The sequence below is a fragment of the Coccinella septempunctata genome, chromosome 1, assembly GCF_907165205.1.
Source record: "Coccinella septempunctata chromosome 1, icCocSept1.1, whole genome shotgun sequence".
Taxonomy (NCBI): Eukaryota; Metazoa; Arthropoda; class Insecta; order Coleoptera; family Coccinellidae; genus Coccinella; species Coccinella septempunctata.
Genome location: NC_058189.1, coordinates 52,685,769 through 52,708,502, shown reverse-complemented (window position 1 = coordinate 52,708,502; position 22,734 = coordinate 52,685,769). Strand labels below are relative to the sequence as shown.

Here is a 22,734-nt window from a genome sequence, read left to right as displayed (position 1 = left end):
GGGGGTCTCGACGGGACCGACGCCTTGGGGTATAATCAGAAACGGGAAGGGGGAGCGGCGTTTCAAGAATTTCTGCCAAGAAATTTCACGAATTGAGTTAGTCCGGGGAAGAAGGGTGTTTTAAGGGGGATAATTCGTAAAGTTGCAGGGTTGTAATGCTGGTGCTCTTCGAATGATGCCGATTTGAGAGAATAAATATTGCTAAATAAGAAAAGTCTGTGAAATGAATACGTTTTTGAGCTTTGATAGAGGATAAAGGCCCATTCACACTGGGATATTTTCTCTCCTGTTGTTGGTCGGGAAATCGTATGCCATAGAGGATCTGAAGTTCGCAGTTGTCATTTTTGACAAATATGAATACATAGCTGAAGTTTTTTATATCATATTCGAGGCGAGAAACTCTCCCTTAAATGAGCGTTGAATCAAAAAGGTGACTTATGGTTTTAATTCCTTATAATGAATTGTTTTGACCGTTTACGAAAAAGTAAATAGGTTGGGATAATCCAAAATTATCAAATGAATCGAACTAGTAGAAATCTACATTTCGAGTATACCATAGAAAACGTGCCGACATCGAAAGATACTAGCGATAGACCGGTTTCGATCTCGTTAGAGTTCGTCAGTACCGCATAACTCAACCAACGATGCAGAGATTGTTGAGTCAGTGCTGGCATCGAAGTGCTATATGAATCGATGCGACATCTGACGTTCAACGACCTAAGCTCACTCATACATGGCTAATAAAAGTAGATATTTGCGCACATTTCTTCTCTCTCAGAGGAAAATAGATGTAGATTTCCGCCAGTTCGATTGATTTGATTATATTATATTGTTCTCGATATTTCTTCGAACCGAGTTTAATATGAATGACATGATTTTCTTGAAGTTATAGATATTTCAGCTAAAAAATGTAGTTTTAATTCATCATAGAGAAGGATATTTGTTGGGCGGATTTTGTGGTCAATGGTTTCATAGAATTCTATCAAAAATGGGAATTTCACGAAAATTATGATTATGTCTCGAGTATAGGGGTACCATATCGACATATACAGACAGGGTGAGTCTTTGAATCATACGAATATTTCAACAGTAGATTCTTGAGGTCAAAAGAAACACTTTTTCCTACACCATTCATTCCGGTTCGGCCCTGATAAAAAAAAGCCATTTCAAGTTTTAATAATGAGCTATGCCACCACCGGAGATATAAAATTCCCTTCAGAATAACCAGATAAATCTGTGACACTACACGGCTGTGGATCTTTTAAGTGGAGTTGTATTCAGCCAAAGTACCCAATTTTTCAAATTTCACAGATACTTTTCAATTTTTGAACATCAAGTTACCCGAAAACTGCGCATTATACGAGAAAATATGAGGAATACTTTTTTTTTACAAAACCTCCAAATATTCATTAGATAGCGTGCAACTTAGTTTCAGAAGTTGGGATTTTTTGTATTTTTATGGTACATTATGGTCATAATGAGAAAACTGGAAGATATGGGTGATATCTTGAATTCGAAAAAAATTAATCAAATAAATGAAGAACTATATTCCGAAATTCATTTCATTCGATAAAACCGTTTGTGAGATAAATATAAAGTTAAAAATTTTTTTTTATGGTTTTTCAACAGCCTGTAAACCGAGCCGATTCGGAAAAATGGTATGGATAAAAGTGTTTTTTTTCGACCTCAAGAATCTAATGTTAAAATATTTGTAAGAGCCAAAGACTCACTCTGTATATGTATATATTTTTTTTGAAGGCTATTTTTTTTTACCCTAAGTACAAGAGATGAAAAAAGTTGATGAGTGTTGTATTCCCAGTGAAAAATTGCAGTTAGAAATTTTTTATCGTTTTCAGATATTTTCGAAAATAAAGAAGTTATGGCACATTCTTCAAATAGACAAAATATCAAAATTTGGTTTTATCTTCAACACAAATGAAGATATCGTGAAACAGTTTCCACTATTGGACTTTTCAGGAATATCAAGCCAAGGACTCCTTTCTACGTTTTGAGCTTTCTAGTCAGGAAGTACAAGAAACAGCCAAAATCAAGCAATTTAGGACAGTCTGTACAAATTTTTTTACATCTGATAGGATTTACATCTGCGCTCAGAGTACCAAATTACGAAAGCACAACAAGTATCCGCGTAAATACCGAATTATAATTATTATTATTTATTGAGCGTTTACAAGGTATTGACCTCGAATTGAACTAATACAGTCCTGACCGTAGCGATTCCGCAACAGCGGTCGCGATAAAACTCTTTCTCTAGCGGCTCTTTTATTTCCGTAAATATTTGCAGATTTCCAAAAAGACACTAATGAGAGAAGGCTTTCGTGCCGATAGCTTTTAGGGGATTTGCCGGCGACGCGACGCTACCGCGCTGCATAAATCATCGCCGATCCGGGGGCCTAATGAACCGTGCCCCGGAATCGGAACAACGTTTACCCTACCGCGGATTTCGCATTAAAATTCACAGCCGGAAATTCGACGTTTTCATTACTACATGTGTAGAGCAACGCGCCCGATGGATTCATCGGAAATATGCGACGCGGAAGTCGCGTTTCGGCTGGAAATATTCAGGTTGGACTGTTGGCTGTTCTACAATGCGGAGTGAGGAAAAAGTAACACACAAATTGTAAAAAAAAATGCTAGGCTAGACCATATCAATTTTAAATTTGAACTAGGAACCAGGGACTAGTGGACTACTATACCTTTTCAAGTTCAAATTAGCGCTAATCAAAATCAAAATCAAATTGGCAACATCACTTTCCAATTGGCATTAGTCAATTAGAAATTGACAATAAATAAAATCAATGAATGATATACCTAGTAAAAAACGTGATAATTAGATAATTTAAAACCATTCGAGAATAACGAATTTTCTCAAAAAACTATATCTTGCATATCTATATTGGATATGAGCGATAAATTTTGCAACAATAACAACCATTACCTTGTCGATATTAACATGGACGATATTATCTAATCTCTGGATTCTACCATTTCGTTTTATCTTATACAAAACAGAGAATCAAAGTTTATTACTGTTCACTGTTGCTTGGATATTTCTTACTTCATTTAGCAAACTATGCAAAGATTTGAGAGACTTACACTTAGTAATACTTTCGAAATGTTGCCAACGGACAAACTCACAACTTTTCAAGGAAAAAGACAGAGAAAAGTAGCTGGAAAGGTGGGTTGATCTGTGTGATCAACCCACCTTTCTGTGTGTTCGAATTTTACAGCTTCAATTTTATTTTGTTTATTGTCAATTTGAAATTGATAAATGTTAGTTTGAACTTGATTAATGCCAATTTGCTTCTGATTAATGCGACTTTGAAATTGATGTTGTCAATTTGATTTTGACTAATGTCATTTTGATTAGCGGCAATTTGAACTTGAAAAGGTATAATCGGACATACAGGGTGAGTCTGACTCGCACAAATATTTTAACAGTAGATTCTTGAGGGCAAAAGGGACACTTTTTTCCTTTACCATTTTTCCGAATCGGTTCGGTTTCAAAAGATACAGTCTGTTGAAAAATCATGAGAAATGTTATTTTTAGTTTTATCACAAAGCGTTTGTTACCCCTCGTTGGAGGAAATTTACGACCTTTTAAACTTTTGTTCAGTTTAGGAAGGGATGATAGTAGTATGGAGCCAAATCTGGTGAATAAGGGGGGTGTTCTAGTAATTCGAACCCTAAATCACGAATTTTTGCATGGAAACATGAGATTTGTGTGCAGGGGCATTGTCCTGCAAAAACAAAACACCTCTGGATAGCTTTCCGCGTCTTTTCTCTTTAATTTTTTCCCGTAGAGTGGTCAGTAATGTTGAATAGTAATCTCTGGTTATTGTTCTACCCTTATCCAAAAAATCAATCGTGATTACTCCATGGCAATCCCACAAAACTGAAGCAAGAACTTTTCCAGCAGATTTTTGGACACGAAACTTCTTAGGTCTTGGAGAACCAGAGTGTCACCATTCCATCGATTGTTGCTCTGTTTCTGGATCGTAGAAATGTATCCATAAGTTTCAACTATAGTAACAAGTCTACATCGTTTTCAAATCGAGCACAGATCGAACGCAATGCTTCTACCCTTGCAAGTTTTTGGTCAACATTCAAACATTTGGGGATCCATTCTGCAGCAATTTTTCTGTCCAATTTGACGTGAACTATATGATGAACGGGTTCGTATGAAATATTCAGCGCTTCAGATATCCATTTTAGCCCAATTCGACGGTCTGATAAAATCATGTCATGAACTGCATCGATATTTTCGGAGACTGACACAGAAACTGGCCTTCCCGATCAAAGGAAAATTTACCTCTTTTGATGCTGGCAGTCCAATTTTTCACGGTTGCATACGAAGAACATTGTTCACCAAGGGCATTAAGCATATCTTCGTAAATCTGCTTACCTCTTAACCCTTTCAAATACAAGTACTTGATGATGGCTCGATACTCCAATTTTTCGATTTTCACAATTTCCGTGGACATCTTCTTTCTTTCAATTTATTGCGTAACTCTGGTTTACTTTTTTGACGTCAAACTCCACACTGACACTTCTAATGAGTTATTGTTCGTTGCTATGGTAACGCAATATTTTTTTTATGCATGGAACTGTTCTAAGGCTAACTAGATATAATACATCCTCGTATTCGGTAATGAAATATTTCAAACTGAAACGAAGTGAACACAAAATATACCTGGAATTCTTAGGAACCTCATCCAAGGGACCAAATTGGTTTGACATGTTACGGATCAACATGATCTTGTTGGCATAATTCCATTCTGTTGCATATGAATAATAACTCGCGCATTCTGTACATTCCCATTCTTCATGTAGATGTCAACCTCATACCAACGTTTAATTAAATCGGCGTGCTAGGCTAGCTTAATTTACATCTTGAGCGCCTGTCATACACGCCGAGGATGATATCACCTGCCGTGTGTGTATTCGGAAACGAAATTGATTTTTGAATAAGAGCGATGTGATTTTAAAGCGAATTATATTCTGTCAAGAAATACCTGGCATTGATCGTGAAAAGTGAATATATATTTGAAGGTGAGACTTTTTTTTTCAACAGAAGGTAGAACCGGTCAAAATGAAGCGTTTCACCAAAAATCACCTGTACAAAAATTGTTCTGATTATTTTTGAGTAACTTACACGATTTTATGAAATGGCTCATTTCGATACCAACTAACAGAAGAGACTTAGGACGCGAGTGTAAAATATAGAATAATACTTCAAAATCTCACCAATAAAATTCGTCTAAATTATTTAGGAATTTTTTCAATGGACATAACTCTTCTTGTTCGAACATTCCAACAATCGTCGTGAAAATGGGATGAAATGGGGAAACATCATAGCGCTTTTTCAACATAACTAACATGAGCACTTTCAAGAAACTGCCTCGATTTTTTACATTTTTTTTCACCCTTAAGTGCCAGATGCAACAATAAGGATTCTCTCAAAAAGTGACCTGATCCATCTAATCCAAAGAACTTGGTACTGAACCATCCACTGTCCATCCATATGTTCACGTTTTGTTTCGTTTTTGCGATGCCGGAGTCACCTTCGACAGTCCGGTACTTGAAATTCAATGAAATTTTGTCGAACTTCTAGGGGTTTTATCTCAGCTATCTTGGATATTTTATATAGACAATTTTTGGTTAAACGACTTATTTTGATGAGTTCTAGCTTCTGTCAAAAAAAAGCCTCACCTTTGAAAACGTAGTAAATGTCCCACCCTTAATATCTCGGCCCTCATGCAAAATCGGAAAAAAAGGAGAAAGATATCAACTTTGGTTCGTAGGGGGATATTTTATACGATTGGTTCCAATAAATTTGTATCAACCTTAAGAGAGTAATGACAGCAAACCCTAAAATCTTAAATGATAAGGGGGTTGAGGACACCTTGTTTTAAAGGTAATTCGATTACCTTGTGATGTACCCAGCTAGGGTAGGTTCGGCCAATCGTATATGCAGTGGAGGGATGACGAATAATATTCGGCAGACTCATTAGAGGGTGTTTATTTCTCAGGGCATGCTGAACGTATCACAGATTATAACTCAGATTGAGGATTCAGATCGAATCGACAATTGTATGATGTAATTCAATAATGAATGAATACTCTGAATACACACACTGAATGGCCACCACACTCCCCAGACTTGACACCTTTAGATTTTTTCTTTTGGGACATTTTAAGTCGGTTAAAGCACACTCAAGGATGTTTTTCAATCGAATTGGAAAAAATTGCAACGCACTGTTCGAATAGCAACGTGAAATATCAAATCGATGATAATTCATCTGCGTTGCATTCAATTCCGATAACAAATCAAGCTCACCACTAACCTTGAAACATCACGAAGATTCGCAGGCCAAAATAGAGGGATATCGTAAATAACCTGATGCAGTTTATGCCACAGGAATGGGGTCAGAATCTGCATAAGCGAGGATACTCGGATAACGTGCAATTACCAGAACAATACACAACAAAATAATTGATTATTGGCGATACCTGTGCTGTGCGGAATGAGGTAGATAAATCCGATAATGATATCATTCGCAATCAATTTCGGCTCTGATTTCGGTGTCAACAACTGGATTTAGCGGCGGAGATTAGTGCATTGTATTGGATCAGTGCTCGCTATCTGGATAAACGTCACGTGATTGCGATAGCGTACCGATTTTTATGGTGATTTCGAATTGATATTACCCGGGGATCCTGACGAGTACGGGTAGAGAGCGAAAAAAGGATTTTTTATCGTTGAGAGGTTGTCTCCATGTTGACGTAATGATTTCGAGTGGATGAAAATTTATGACCGGAGAAATCGATTAAAATAAATATTAAACAGATACAGGGGGGATGAAAATCTATAACTGAGCTAATGAAGACTGAATCAGATGATTTACAATACAAATCTGATTTCATAAAACTATGGTGAAAAGATATGCAGTTTTCTTTTCTGTCTCTGACAACAGGGAATACCCCTTCTGACGAAAATGATGTATTTTTTATTAAATATCTTTGAAAAGTCACATTTTGAAATAACCATTTCAACCGTTTCCCGAAAAAAATTATTTTAAGTACATAAAAATGAAAAATTAAAATGGGTATTTAAAATTTAAAGCATTTCGTTTCTATAATAACATTGATAATAAAGGACAACAAATACACTATCTTAATGAAATAGACAAAAATGGCTGTCTATGAAGTCTGCGACGAACGGGGAAGGTCGTAATATTTCATGGGATTTTTATGGCTGGTTGCTGTTGAGGCCCGCCAGTGAGTACGCGCCTTATGATGGAAGTAAATCAACAGCTGTTATTTTATGAACAAGCCATTGTTTTTTTTTATTTTTTAGTAGGCGCTGTTGCCAAATCGTTAACTAGAAACGGAGTTATTTAAATTTTAAAACCTCATATTTGAAGATTGATTTTGAATAGTTTCAGCGGTGCATTTCAAATATTCATGAATGAAACTCATAATTATTCAGTTTAAACTTGCATATGCTATGATAACCCAAATTGAGGAGAATCTCCCATTGGGCGGTCAGTAGAAACTTTGACTTTGACAGATCATTTAGAGTGAAATCAAGGTTGAGGATCCAGAAAAAAGTTGCAGTACTATACAGGAAGTCTCACGTTGAATGGCCTATTAGACGTTTATGTAAAACTGGAAAATTCCCTAAATCCCTGAAGTATTCAGATTCACGTGAATATTTTGATACGTAAACCATTGAAACTTTTATACACTGAAAATGAAAAAAAAAAATCAATCAATAGTTTTTGAATGCTGTTCAGGCTGACAAAAATCATTGAACGTCGAGACAAGTCTCGTGATAGAAATGACCGAACTAGTTTCCATAGAATTCTAATGAAATATTCGATATCCTCAAGTGCAATATCGCGAGAGAGACATATTGGTTGCATAGGAATATTATCATGGGATTGCTTTTAATGGAGTGCTTTTGATAAGTTTCATCTCTAACTATAAATATCTCCAAGGTATTAAATTGTTAATTCCAGATTAAAAAAATTTATAGGATCTTTTCAATCATCTGAATACCCAATTATTGGAGTCACTTGATGAAAAAATGGATTTACTTAAAATTTTCATTACAAAATCATGCCAGATGTTGTCACTGACAAATTTTTCAAATTATTTCTGAAACCTTATCGTTGCTACGTTGTTACGTAGCGATTTAATTTCTTATTGAATGCCGATTTATAATCGGCTCGTACAAATATTTCAACAGTAGATTCTTGAGATGAAAATACACTTTTTTCCTTTACTATTATTTCCGATTCGGCCCTGATAAAAAGATTTAGCCATTTTAAGTTTTCAGGATGAGTAACAAAATTACCTTGAGAATTACTAGCTAAATCTGTGACACTACACATCTGTGGATCTTTAAAACAGACTTGTATTCAGCCAAAGTAACCATTTTTTTAAATTTCACAGATGCTGTTTAATTTTTGAACATCAAATTACTCGAAAACAGCGCTTTATATGAGAAAATATAGAGGATACTTCTACAAAAATATTCATTACATAGCGTCCAACTTAGTGTCAAGAGTTGGGTTCTTCGAATTTTTGGTATTTTTATGGTACCTACGTAATGGTCATAATGAGAAAACTGGAAGATGTGGGTAATATTTTGTGTTCGAAAAAGATAAATCAAATAAATGAAAAACTATGTTCCGAAATTCATCTCATTCGATAAAACCGTTTGTGAGAAAGAACTGAAAATATCATTTTTTTATGGTTTTTCAACAGCCTGTATCTTTCAAACTGAACCGATTCGGAAAAAATGGTAAAGAAAAAAAATTTTTTTTTTGACCCCAAGAACCTACTGTTAATAAAAAAATATTTGTACGAGTCAAAGAGTCACCATGTATCTATGACCGATATTTCCAACAACAAAAAATTGTTTTTCACCGTTTCAAGAACATAGGTACTTGATTTTTTTTTTAATTTTTCATTCGGGAAGATTGACAATACTCAATTGGGAGTTGAATTTTATGATCGTGGAAATATGTAGTCGAATCCGACAAAGAAATTGTTTTTCATCGTTCTAGCAACCTATTTCAAACAGATTTACATTTTCAGATACACATTTTCTCTCCAAAAACCAGCCATGAACTTCGATTTCGATTTGTGGAATTCTGTTGACGCCAACTCAAATATGTATTGCTTGCGCGAACATCCTCTTTGGGAATTTTTCTAGGATTTAGTGGCATAAAAACAGCCTTGGACCTGAATCCAGGCCACTTATCACTGCCGCAGAACCAGTACGATACATCGCAGCTATCTATCCTCCCCATCGAAAAAAAAAAATAAAAAAGGAAAACCGAGAAGCATCGTCAGCCGAGCACGGAGCATTTCCCAATCGTCTCATCGAACACGAAGCGGCCCGTGCAGCCGGACTGAAATGGAGCTCGAAAACCACTAAATTGGAAATGTCAATTTAAGCAGCTACCGATTACATCTGCAGCAGCTTATCCGAGGCGCAGGCAGCGTCTTGGCTTTAATTTAAAACGGGCGAGAATCAACAACCAACGCTACGAGACGAAGGCCGACCTGCTCGGACCCTTAATTAATTTCGATGGCGAACGATGCAGGACAACGATAACACCCTGTTATTGTTCCTTTAATCCTTTGTCCGGTAAGATGCGGACGCACCGCCTGCCCCGATTCAAAATAGGTTTGCCGAGCGAATTTTGGGAAAACATCGAAGCTAAGCACTAGATGGATTCAAAAGTACAAATATTTATATAAGTTTAGCTCGTACAAATATTTTAACAGTAGATTCTTGAGGTCGAAAGAAACACTTTTTTCCTGTACCATTTTGTCCGAATTGGCTTGGTTTAAAAGATACAGGCTGTTGAAAATCATAAAAAAATTTCACAAATCTCACAAACGGTTTTATCGAATGAAATGAATTTCGGAATATAGTTTTACAGTTATTTGATGAATCTTTTTCGAACACTAGATATCACGCACGTCTTCCAGTTTTCTCATTATGATCATTACGTGCCATAAAAATACAAAATATTCAAAGAACCCAAGTCTTGAAACTAAGTTGGACGCTATCTGATGAATACTTGAATGTTTTGTTGAATAAAAGTATTCTTCATATTTTCTCGTATAATGAGCCGTTTTCGAGTAATTTGATGTTCAAAAATTAAAAAGTATCTGTGAAATTTGAAAAATTGGGTAGTTTGCCTGAATGCAACTCTGTTTGAAAGAACATAGATGTGTAGTGTCACAGATTTTGCTAGTTATTCTGAAAGTAATTTTGTTTTACCAAGAGTGGCACAGCTCATTATGGAAACTTAAAAAATGGCTATATCTTTTTATCAGGGCCGAATTGAAAAAAAAATGGTATAGGAGCAAAGTGTTTCTGGTGACATCAAGAATCTACTGTTAAAATATTTGTATGAGTCAAAGACTCACCCTGTATAATATAACGATTGTGGATCCGAACATCCAGTGCCTTACCCTAGCACACACAAAATTTGATCAAAATCATCCCAGTCAACGACTCACCCTGTAAAGGTTATTCTGTGTTCAACATATTCAAAAGTTCAACTTGGCAAGCTTTCGAATCTGTTACAGACTGACCAAATAAGAAATACATTTTATCCACGATCGATGAATAAAGACATAATATAAATGTGTTTCCTTCAGCATTATGACATTCATTTATCATTTGAAAGATATTTCAGAAATAATCTGTCAAAATCGTGGATTCACTTTGACGATTTACCATCTGCGTGAACAATAGGCATAAAATTGAATAATAAACTATTTCTTTTTAGTGAATTCGTATAAAAATTTACATTGTCCTACAAAATTCCAATTTTGGTAGTACGTAACCATTCGAGGCTCATTCAGTAAAAGTATCAAATCAATGGCAAATACATATTTCATTAGAGTCCGACTAAAACAATTCTGGAAACATCATGTAGTAGCATCGAAATGAGAGCTCATCATTTCAAAGTCCTTATGCATCTCAGAAAAAAAGTCAGTAAATCCAAAGTTGACAGTACCATAAATATATCTTTGCCATTATCCTTCAGCACTGTTATTGCAGCAATAAATTTACACGATGACTTTTGGCCCATAAAGTCATTTTTCGTGCATTTTTTCAACGAACAAAGAAAGTCAACGATAATCCTTGAAAACTTATTTTCTGAAGTAAGAAAGTTGATCCCAAGTAGCAACTGCAAATGCAATCCTTTGAGGGGTTTGTACCTGACGTGGCCCTAAAATGTCGTTCTACATTGTGCGTTCCTGTCATCTGAAGGTTGTGCTCATAAATATTTTTTGTCAAACTTTGAAGATGGAATTCTTTTGACACTAAACCAACTCTCAGATCGATCAGACCAAATTTAGAGAAATTGGTAAGATAAAAGAGAAATAAATCGACATTACCAGTATCAATATTTTCTGAAAATTGCAGAAGTAAACCTGGTGATTCCCCATTCAAAAGCTGCATTTATTGATAAATAATTTATTCCAGTAATTTTTCATTTAAAGACTAGATTTTTTGAAATTGAAATTAAAGGACATCTTGGTATCGTTGCGCCTTGTTTTTTTCAATATATCTAATTGTTTTTGAATTAAGAAGAATATGTTCAAATTGGTTGTCTATAATATTCGACATTCCAACTGGTTTTTGATGGGTTTTAATAGCATTCGGTGAAATTCTTGACGCAGTATATAGAAATTTTCATACTGATAAACATGTACGAAAATAATGCTGAAAATTATTAATTACTGGAAAAAATTCAATTTACATTTACTTTGACCACTCTCCAGTTATAATTCACAGTCCTTAACTGACTCGGTTCGTAATTAAATATAATGCTATAAAACGACATATTTCTGTAGTTATCTCAGCATCTATTATTGTGGTGTAATCTTTTCTAGGGATAAGCGAAAGTATTACTCTGAAGTACTGAGGATGTGAATAATAAAAGATTTGTGATTTGTGTGTCGATGGAAGTTCTTGGTGGTCGTTATTAGTATGAGGAACAAAATGAAGAAGTCTCAGCTTTCCAAATGTGACGTTTTCATCCGTCATCCCTAACTAGTAAAACAAATATGACTAGCAATGCTAGCTTCTGTCTAATCCAAAAACAAATACGATAATGTATACGAAACAAATAAAAGTATCGTTGGAACCTGCTAATGAGGAGCGATAATATTTGTGGAATATGTAGTTATAAAGAAAACTTGAAGATAAGCGGAGAGACTCAACAAACGGGATGAATAAGTGAATATGGGGAGACAGACAAACAAAATTATGGAAGAATTTGGTGTGCGAAGACGGAGATGATAAAATGAATGGACTGTATCAATTATAGTTTTCGAATGTTTTCTGACGTAACCTTGATAAACAATGTACTGCTTGGGATGGTAATCTGATCTGAGGAAATACCATAATGGTGTACTACAACTGAAATATGCACATCAAGGTAATGCCAAAATATTTCACCTAAAATGTTTATATTTCCAAGAATACAATTTATCAATCACAGTGAAACAAGTTATCATAAATCTTGTAGTGGGTGTTAATTGATGCATATTCAGTTTTATGGGTAGGTCCAATAATTTAAGATTTATTTTATTTTTAATTTTTACCATTAAAAATGAAAATAGTTTGAAGCCAAAATCTAAAAATATGGTTTACACGTAGAGTTTTGCATCAAATTTCACTATCGAAAGATAATGATTATTTTCTCCATATTTAATTGAAATACTGGGGGTGACCACATTGGGGTCAAAAAGGCAGGTTGACCATATTTCCGTCACTACCTACGAGATTAGAGAAAAAACTGACATTTTCTTTGAAAGACGTTAGACGATCTTCAAGTCGAGATTTGTGAGGACAAAATATAATTCATGAAGAAAAGTATGGTACTTTTTTATGACCTAATTTTGATCAGTATTTCAAGTGTTATATGTAATCAAAAATACATGACGAGAATAGGGTCAGCATACGACAGTGATTAGGATGTTACTGCCGAGGAAAGACATAAAGTTGATTCTATATCATTACCTCTCATAGGAGCTAGTTGCTGTTAGAATTAATAACTTGCTTCGTATATTTTAATGTTTTAGAATTTTTTTTCTGTTTTATTCATTCGATGATCTCTTTTTTCAATAATAATAAGATTTATCCCAGTTCTCCATTATTTAATGTTAGCAAAATATTGTTTGAATCAGGTTATATGATGGAAATAGGAACATTCCTATGACGAAAATAGGACAAACAAGTGACGGAATTAGAAGCATGTATGAAGTAAAAAAAATGAATTTTTTTCTCAGGAATTTGTCATGATTAAAACTGCTTTTATTTTTCAATGGTTAGCCCAATAATTAGCAATGAAATAGACATCATCAATGTTTTATTCCCTAGAGCTCAGCAAAATTTGAATTGAACGTTTAAGGACCTCGACATGACAAAAATAGGGACATTCACCTAACATGAAGGAATAAAAATTCGAATGGTAGAAAATTAAACATTCCACAACGATTCATAAAAAACTAAAAAGGATGGATACCTTATAAAATAATCCAAAAACGTGTAAATGCACCAATCCTGTGAAAACCACACGGGAAAAATACAGCACCACAACACAAACAACACAGGTGATGGAACAAAATTCCACGTTCAAACTCCGCACAAATATTTATTCAAATGGCCATACCGGGGAGAGCACGGTTTTCGGACTACGGAAAGGCATTGTTATCTTCTGCGCGGGATGCAAGGCACACTGAGAATGAATAAGGGACAGTGGTGGGACGTTCAGGTGAAATCGTCAAAAGGCATAGAAAGTTCCGTTCTACAGAATTTCCAAGAAGGCACCGTATAGTTTGACTTTTTACCTCTATTCCTGTTTACTCAACCTTGGCTCCACAGATGCCGAATTAGATAATGAGCCGAAACCACGTCGTTAATATTTTACGCCATAAATTGCCAGAGTAGGTACAGGTACTTAGTCTGACCCAGAGGAATGCCAGCTGTCAATCTTGTAGTAGGAGAGTTGAAAGTTTCACAAAACGTACTATGATTAGTCCGCAAAAGTTCATGTTGAACGGTATGAATGGTAAATAACTGCCAATAGCAAGAAAGTAATATATTTTTCAACAAAACCAAGGAATGAATCATACATTACTGGAAAAAATTAAGGGTCAGATAAATTTGGAATTTTTGGGTTATTCAAGAAATGGTCCTATCAAGGAGTTGAAAAAAATTGAAGCTGAATGAGCAAGTTATCTATACCAAAATAAAAAGAATTTGGGATTTTTTTAACGGTTGTATCACTCGACAAAAGGCTGATTTAAAAAATTTGGAAGTTCACAACCAAAAACTTCACCCTTGGAGCAAAGTTTGCAACCAGTTACGAAAAGTAAAATATTTCGCAACTGTTGAAAAGTAAAGTTTGCCATTCATTGTGAAAAATGAACTAAACTACTCTAACTATATGTTCCTACTTCTCGAAGAAATTTCCAGAGAATATGTATCACATTAATACAGGGTATTTTGAAAGGTGGGGGTTATTTTTCACAGAAAATCAAAATAAGCCGTTTAACCAAAAATTGTCCATATAAGTTATCCAAGATGGCTGAGATACAACACCTAGAAGTTCGACAAAATTTTATTGAATTTCAAGTACGGGACTGTGAAAGGTGACTCCGGCATCGCAAAAACGAAACAAAACATAAACATATGGCTGGACAATGAATGATTCAGAACCAAGTTCATCGGATTAGATGCATCAGGTCACTTTTGAGAGAATCACAATTGTTGTATCGTGCAACTTAGGGTGAAAAAAAAAGTAGAAAATCGAGGCAGTTTCTTGGAAGTGCTTATGTTAAAAAAGTGCTATGATGTTTCCCCAGTTCATCCCATTTTTACGACGATTGTTGGAATGTTCGAACAAAAAGATTGTGATCCCCATTGTGAAAAAATTCAAATTAAATATAAATTGGTGAGATTTTGAAGTATTATTTCATTTTTTACACTTGTGTTCTAAATCTCTTCTGTCAGTTGGTATCGAAATGAGCAATTTCATGAAATCGTATAGGTTACTAAAAATAATGACAACAATTCGGCAATCCTAAAGTTTCCATTTTCAACTTTCAAGTTTTTTTCAACTTTGTCATTTTGAAAGTTATGTATAGGTGATTTTTGTTGAAACGCTTCATTTTGACTAGTTCTATCTTCTATTGAAGAAAAGCCTCACTTTCAAATACACCGAGAAATACACCCTGTATAAATGTCATTAAATATTATGAGGATCAATAAACTTATTATTTAATTAGGTAACTTTAACACGTGAATGCGAAAATTATTTATAAATATTAATAACATAATTATTAGAACAGTGGATGCAAACACTAACAATTAATAACACAATTTGAGCAATTAGTGATATTGACCCCAGCTGATAATGAAGTTATTCGCGTGCTTTACGTTTATTACGAAAAAAATTGCTTCTTCCAACTTGTAGCACAAATAACTCTCACTTGAACATGACTTTTTGATCAAAATACCAAAACTATGAATTTCAAAATTTGTGTCTGTTAGCAATCTACTAGTACATAATATGTTCGTTTATCAAAGCTCAATAAAAGTACGAGGAACAAAAACTTTAACACTTTTCACCCTATCTCTGTCAATCAGTGAAAAATCAACTCATTACTTTCTTCATAACTTTCAGTTTAGTGCAAATGCACCAAATTAAATTTTTTGAGAAGGCGCCCATCGTTTAACAATGTTCAAGAATTCATAAATGAATAGATTTCATCTGTAGGAACTTGGTACACCTTGTATAACGGTTGGTTCCAACCTAACAGCTACCTCTAAAATCCCCAATAAACGGACTCGTTAAACTGAATTGATGGAAGTTAAATCATATTATTAGCCGCATGTCTGACGTCTGGGCGTGGAACATTTATTTAATTCCCGGCTAACGACCATCAATTGTGTTTCGCAATATACTCACGCAAATTATAACCAAGGTGTTGTCCGGAGTTCCGTCTCGAAAGTAGAAGTAGTACAAACCTGTAAGACAGAAAGATTAGATATTAATTGATTTTGATTATTCAATGGATGGTTAATTTATTCTGGACACGAATTCAATCAACAGTGGACGAGCGATGATGTGTACAGATAAATCAGAGACTTGTTCATTATATTTGCATTTAAACAATTTCATGGAACTGAAATTTTCCGATAAGTTCTGAAGGGAAGTATGTTGATTTGTGGCTTTAGAATTGTTTTTTAGTCTTTCAATTCGCTAGCAAGGAAAAACGTTCTTTGGTACATACGAGGATGTATTGATATCTAGTTAGCCTAGAGCAGTTCCATGCATAAAAAAATATTGCGTTACCATAGCAACGAACAATAAGTCATTAAAAGTGTCAGTGTGAAGTTTGAGGTAAAAAGTAAACCAGAGTTACGCAATAAATTAAAAGAAAGAAGATGTCCACCGAAATTGTGAAATTCGAAAAATTGGAGTATAGAGCCATCATCAAGTACCTGTATTTAAAAGGGTTAAGAGGTAAGCAGATTTATGAAGATATGCTTAATACCCTTGGTGATCAATGTCCTTCGTATGCGACCGTGAAAATTTGGACTGCAAGCTTCAACAGAGGTAAATTTTCCATTGAAGATGATGACCGATCGGGAAGGCCAGTTTCTGTGTCAGTCCCCGAAAATATCGATGCAGTTCATGACATGATTTCATCAGACCGTCGAATTGGACGAAAGCGTTCATCATATAGTTCACGTCAATTTGGACATGAGAAAAATTGCTACAAAATGGATCCCCAAATTTTTGAATGTTGATCAAAAGCGTGCAAGGGTACAAGCATCGCGTTCGATCTCTGCTCGATTTGAAAACGATGTAGACTTCTTAAACCGAATTGTTACTATGGATGAAATCTGGATACATTTCTACGATCCAGAAACAAAGCAACAATCGATGGAATGGCGACACTCTGGTTCTCCATGACCTAAGAAGTTTCGTGTCCATAAATATGCTAGAAAAGTTCTTGCTTCAGTTTTTTGGGATTGCCATGAAGTAATCATGATTGACTTTTTGGATAAGGGCAGAACAATAACCTGAGATTACTATTCGACATAACTGACCACTCTACAGAAAAAAAATTAAAGAGAAAAGACGCGGAAAGCTATCCAAATGTGTTTTGTTTTTGCAAGACAACGCCCCTGCATACAAATCTCATGTTGCCATGCAAAGAATTCGTGATTTATGATTTGAATTACTAGAACACCCCCCATATTCACCAAATTTGGCTCCATCCGACTATTATCTCATTTCTCAACTGAAAAAAAGTTTAAAAGTTTGTAAATTTTCTTCCAACGAGGAGATAATAAAAGCTGTAGAGGTAGATGGTTTGCAGAGCAAGAAGAAACATTTTTTTTGAAAGGTCTTGAGACGTTGCAGGTTCGCTGTAATAAATTTTTTCCGATTCGGCCCTGATAAAAAGATATAGCCATTTTAAGTTTTCATAATGAGCTGTTCCACACCTGGAAAAACAAAATTACCTGCAGAATAATTAGCTTAATCTGTGACAATACATATCTGTGGGTCTTTTAAACAGAGTTGTATTCATAGAATTGTCTAATTTATGAAATGACATACAAGGTAAGTTTCGATTGATTGTTGCTAGGGCATTATTCAATCCAAGAGCAAGATGACGTTTAAACGTTCATATTCATGTTATTTTATTTCACTTGTGAGTTAAAAAAAAAGTTATTTCATTGAATGGATAAACATCAACTTACCCTTGTTGCTATTATTGAATAATGTCGCCTTTAAACGTCAAAATGGAATAAAAATATGAATCCATTTATTGCAGTATTTTGATGCTCCAAAAAGAAAATGAAAGAATCAAAAGACCGCTATGCCGGTGCGTTCTCTAATTTTCGAATTAAGGAATGACTCGACTCATCCATTGAGTCTGTTAGCCGCGGAGAGCTTTGCTTTTCTGGCATTGAAATCGGCTACAGAAGAGGCTTCATTAAATCGCGGAGTTTAACCGACCCATTCAGCTAAACTCAGGAACGGAGTGCGGTGAGAAAAAAATCTTAATCCAATTCGTGTCGGATTATATCCGCTGTGCAGTTTATCATATGTGCAGGAAGTTCAAATTAATGTAAAACATTCAATAATAACCGATGAGGATGATACTCGATGAAAATCCATAATAGCACTCAAAACAGAATTACATGATCTTTGCTCACCTGAAGATGCTACTGTGATAGCGAAACACGTGTCGAGGTTAAACAAAATATGTCAGTGAAAATGATAATTCCGTTTTGAGTTCTATTCACTGATGAACAAGTTCGTTCAGAAATGTCGAGAGTTATCTGACAGAATGGAATGTCGTATTCTTATTTGAATCGTTTGAAGCTTTGAAAGGTATTGAAGTATCAACTCTCATTGTAACATTCCTTCGAAATTCAATGTCGTCCAATGAAGAAGTCCGGGAATATAAAAATTTGTCATTTTATTTTTACAGTAGTAACGAAGTTCAATTCGGAGAAATACAGAAAGGGTTTCATTTGATGCGAAGAGATTCCGTTGAAGTTTAAAGTCCATCCTGTATATAGAGGGTGAGTCTTTGACTTGTACAAATAATTTAACAGTAGATTCTTGACGTCAAAAGAAGCACTTTTTTCCTTTACCATTTTTCCAAATCCACTCGGTTTAAAACAAAAAGGCTGTTGAAAAACCATAAAAAATGTTATTTTCAGTTCTATCTGAATGAAATGAATTTCAGAATATAGTTTTTCATTCATTTGATTAATCTTTTTCGAACACAAGATATAGCCCACGTCTTCCAGATTACTCATTATTATCATTACGTACCATAAAAATACCGAAAATTCAAAGAAATCAACTCTTGAAACTAAGTTGGACGCGATCTAATGAATATTTGAACGTTTTGTAAAATAAAAGTATTCTGGATATTTTCTCGTATAATGCGCCGTTTTCGAGTAATTTGATGTCCAAAAATTAAAAAGTAGTGAGGTATATTCGACCTCAAGAATCTATTATACATAATATTTTTGTACGAGTCGAAGGCTCACTCTGTATATAAGGGCAAAACTAAAAGCAGGCGTAATAAACTTTCCCTGGTAACGACTGTTCATGTTTACAATCGAGCTACATTCTTCAATTAACAAATAATTAAAAGGTCGACCCAAAACAATTCCATTTACATATGTGCCACCAAATAAACAACCGTAAATTTTATGTTCGTTTCCTTCCATAGTAAATGTTTAAGCATTCGTTATTCGTTATATATCTTCGTTAATTCTATGTGTAGATTGTAGATTTTTAGACTCACTATAAGTTGAGGAAATCTCATCAGATTTCCTCAACAATGCTAGGCATATGATTGTGTTATCCAGTTTGTATTTTAGATTTTAGGGGAGTAATGAAGTAGTACAAATAGCATAATAAATTCCAATATAATTCAAACTCAAATAGTTAAACAAAAAAATATCCAGGAATGATTCATAAGAGATTCCTACAGTAAGTTGTTTTAAATTGGTAAAAGTTTTATAGTAGAAAGAAAGAAATTTAAATATAAAAATTATGATAATGAAATTTTTCAAAATTGTACGTAAGATAACAATGCGATAGCCCTCATTGTTAAGATTCGATTCATAGAAGTAAATTTCATGAATCCAGAGAATTTTTGACTGACATTCAAAAGATATAAAATATTAATTGAATAAGAAAAATTATTGCTTTCAAGAGAATGTCGATACTGTTAGTTTATATTATTCAAAAAATAAATAGAGATGTATTATCATGACTTTCCAGGGATTTATGTTATGTATGTTCTTGAGGAGTAGTTCTATTCAGAATGGAAATATTCTCGAATTCCTTTGATCATAAGAGTTATGTCCTCACTGACAGCCTCTTCTTCGAGAGTACATAATGTCCTGACATTTCCTAATTAACGAAATGTTTGTGTTGGATAGAGGACCGCATTCGACCGAGGTGTCGCAACTTTAAACTTGTTCTCGCTGGCGTTTCTCCATTTTTTACGCCGGCTATAAAAATACCATATTTTATAACATCTGCTCTTGGTTTTACATCGCACTTCGAGTTGAACTTATGTCATTTTTTGAACGATCAAAGTGTTATGTCGGATTCCCAGGCTAAGAATAGCTCAACAACATTTCCTATGTGACACTATGGTCGTCGTTATACATCCATATTTCATCCTAATCATAATGTAACTTAAGCTTGCGATACCGGCAGGCATTGGGTTTTTCACTATCGATTCAACCTCAGTGAGCAAAAGTTGAACGACATCACAATGGTCAATTTACTCTGTTGAGAAATTCTTCCATCGAAGCAACACAATATTATCATAATGGAATAATAATGATAATAAGAATAGGGAAGTTTTTTTTTCAGCTAGAGGATTGATTAATTCAATATACAGGGTGTCTGTAAACAAATGCGAAAGACTTGGGGAGATGACTCCACGATGAAAATAAGCAGGGGCAGTTCCTATAAATTTTTTTCGAAATCGACCTCCCTTCCAAGAATCAGCCTTTGGAAGGCGATGACGAGTTGATAGTTTTTATTTTTTTACGGGTTCTAAAAAACACTGAGTCATAAAACTATACATAATAATATGAAGCTTGTTTGTTTTTATTTATTACCAGAGAAGTATCGATTGTGCCGGAATTCTGCAAAAGACTTTTTTTCTCCAGAATTGAATGGGATACCATAAGAGAAGCACTTTACCGATTTTCAGGAGCGATAGAAACATGAATTTGATCAGGATTTCTTTTAACTTAAGAATTTACCTAGTCATCGTTCCTAAATTATCAACGTCTCTTATACAGGGTGACCGTTATCAATGTCCAAATATGAAGAATATCACATTTTTTTTTCTCGATTTTTTCAAATGTAACACCCTGTATTTTTTCCATGATGATGTATACAGTTTAAAACCTTACATTTTTCCAGAAGTAACCAAAGAGATTTTTTTCGTGCCTGCTAGACGCAGGAGTGAAAATAGCCCGTTATTTAGTTCTGAAAAAAACGTAAGGTTTTAAACTGTGTACATCATCATGGAAAAAAATACAGGGTGTTACATTTGAAAAAATCGAGAAAAAACAATTTGAAATTCTTCATATTTGGACATTGATAACGGACACCCTGTATAAGAGACATTTAGGAACGATGACTAGGAAAATTCTTAAGTTGAAAGAAATCCTGATCAAATTCATGTTTTTATCGCTTCTGGAAATCGGTAAAGGGCTACTTACAGTTTGGTCGAAATTTTGCAGTTTTTTCTGAATCAGATCCGTACCATTCGAAAAATATCCCTAATATTTTGCATCATGGTAGAGGTAATGAAGAGCAAATATGCAAAAATATAAGGGGTGTTCCATTTAAAAAATCACTCATTTGTTGAATAATCAATGTACAGGGTGGGCAAAATTCGTTGTCTACTGAGGAGATCTCGAGAACTATAGCAGCTAGAAGAAAAGGGACGGCATATTCTCGAGTTCTTTTTTCTTGACTAATCCAAAACTGAAAACAGATCCAGCCTAACGTTCATAGATTTTGAGTTATGAACGAAAATTGAGAAATTGTCATTTTTAATGAAGCTGAATAACTCGCTTATTTGAACTCGTAAAAAAATTCAATACTTTTTCCTGCTTTTCGATTCACTGTTGAATTTTCAGTAGGCTGGCGTAACCATAGTGACCGTTGAAAATGCATTATGGTTCGTGAACTCCACATAATCCTATGTGAACTCAACCTTCTGCGATAGGAATGACGAATAATTATTTCTTTTATATATCGAGATCGATATCCTTTTAAAGAGAGTAAAAGACTTTCGTCGTCGAAAATTTATTCAATTATCGTTTTTCTAGTTATGAAAGAAACTTCAAGAGTCAGTGATATTATAAATAAAATACGATAGCTATCTACAATTATAATTTTTACAGAAGTAAGATGATGAAAAATAGGTACTTCTGTCAACGGTAGTGTTCGAATTGTGAACCATCATAAGATAAGCATGCCAAACATCGCGAGATGGCAAATTAATCATGGAAATATTTATTCAGCAATCCGTGATTCCAATGATAGAGGCTCAGGTTCACAAAATATAATGCATATTCAACGGTTGTTATGGTAACCCAGATTACTTATAATTCAACAGAGAATCGAAAAGCAGGAAAAAGTATTGAATTTTTTTCTCGTGTAACATTCATGTGAATCGTAACTTATGATACATTTTTGAAATCAGCAAAAAAATTGCAGCAAGATGAAAGAATTTTCAACTATAGTTTACATTTGAAAAATCAGAAATCCCTTTCGTATCTCGAAAATGACTGGATCAAAAATTTCTTAATATCATATTCGAATTCCTCATAAAAAAGTACCTGTAGAATGTAACAACGGATTACGAATACGAGTTCAAATAAGCGAGTTATTCAGCTTCATTGAAAATGACAATTTCTCAATTTTCGTTCATAACTCAAAATCTATGACCATTAGGCTGGATCTGTTTTCAGATTTGGAATAGTAAGGAAAAAAGAGCTCGAGAATGTGTCATCCGTTTTCTTCTCGCTGCTATAGTTCTCGAGATCCCTTCAGTAGACAACGAATTTTGCCCACCCTGTATATCAGA

The 22,734-nt window shown here is 34.5% G+C and overlaps 1 protein-coding gene across 3 annotated transcripts in view; it reads right to left on the bottom strand.

The window, feature by feature from the left end:
* LOC123322851 (frizzled-2) overlaps positions 1–22,734 on the bottom strand; it is a 350,497-nt gene that overhangs the window by 13,102 nt on the left and 314,661 nt on the right. Inside the window, exon 1 of one of the 3 annotated variants that reach the window (XM_044910902.1) lies at positions 6,366–6,516. The exons of the other annotated variants lie outside the window; for them this stretch is intronic. The gene's annotated coding sequence lies outside the window, so the exon portion shown is untranslated. Of the gene's footprint in view, positions 1–6,365; positions 6,517–22,734 lie in introns of those variants that run through there. 3 annotated transcript variants of the gene reach the window in all.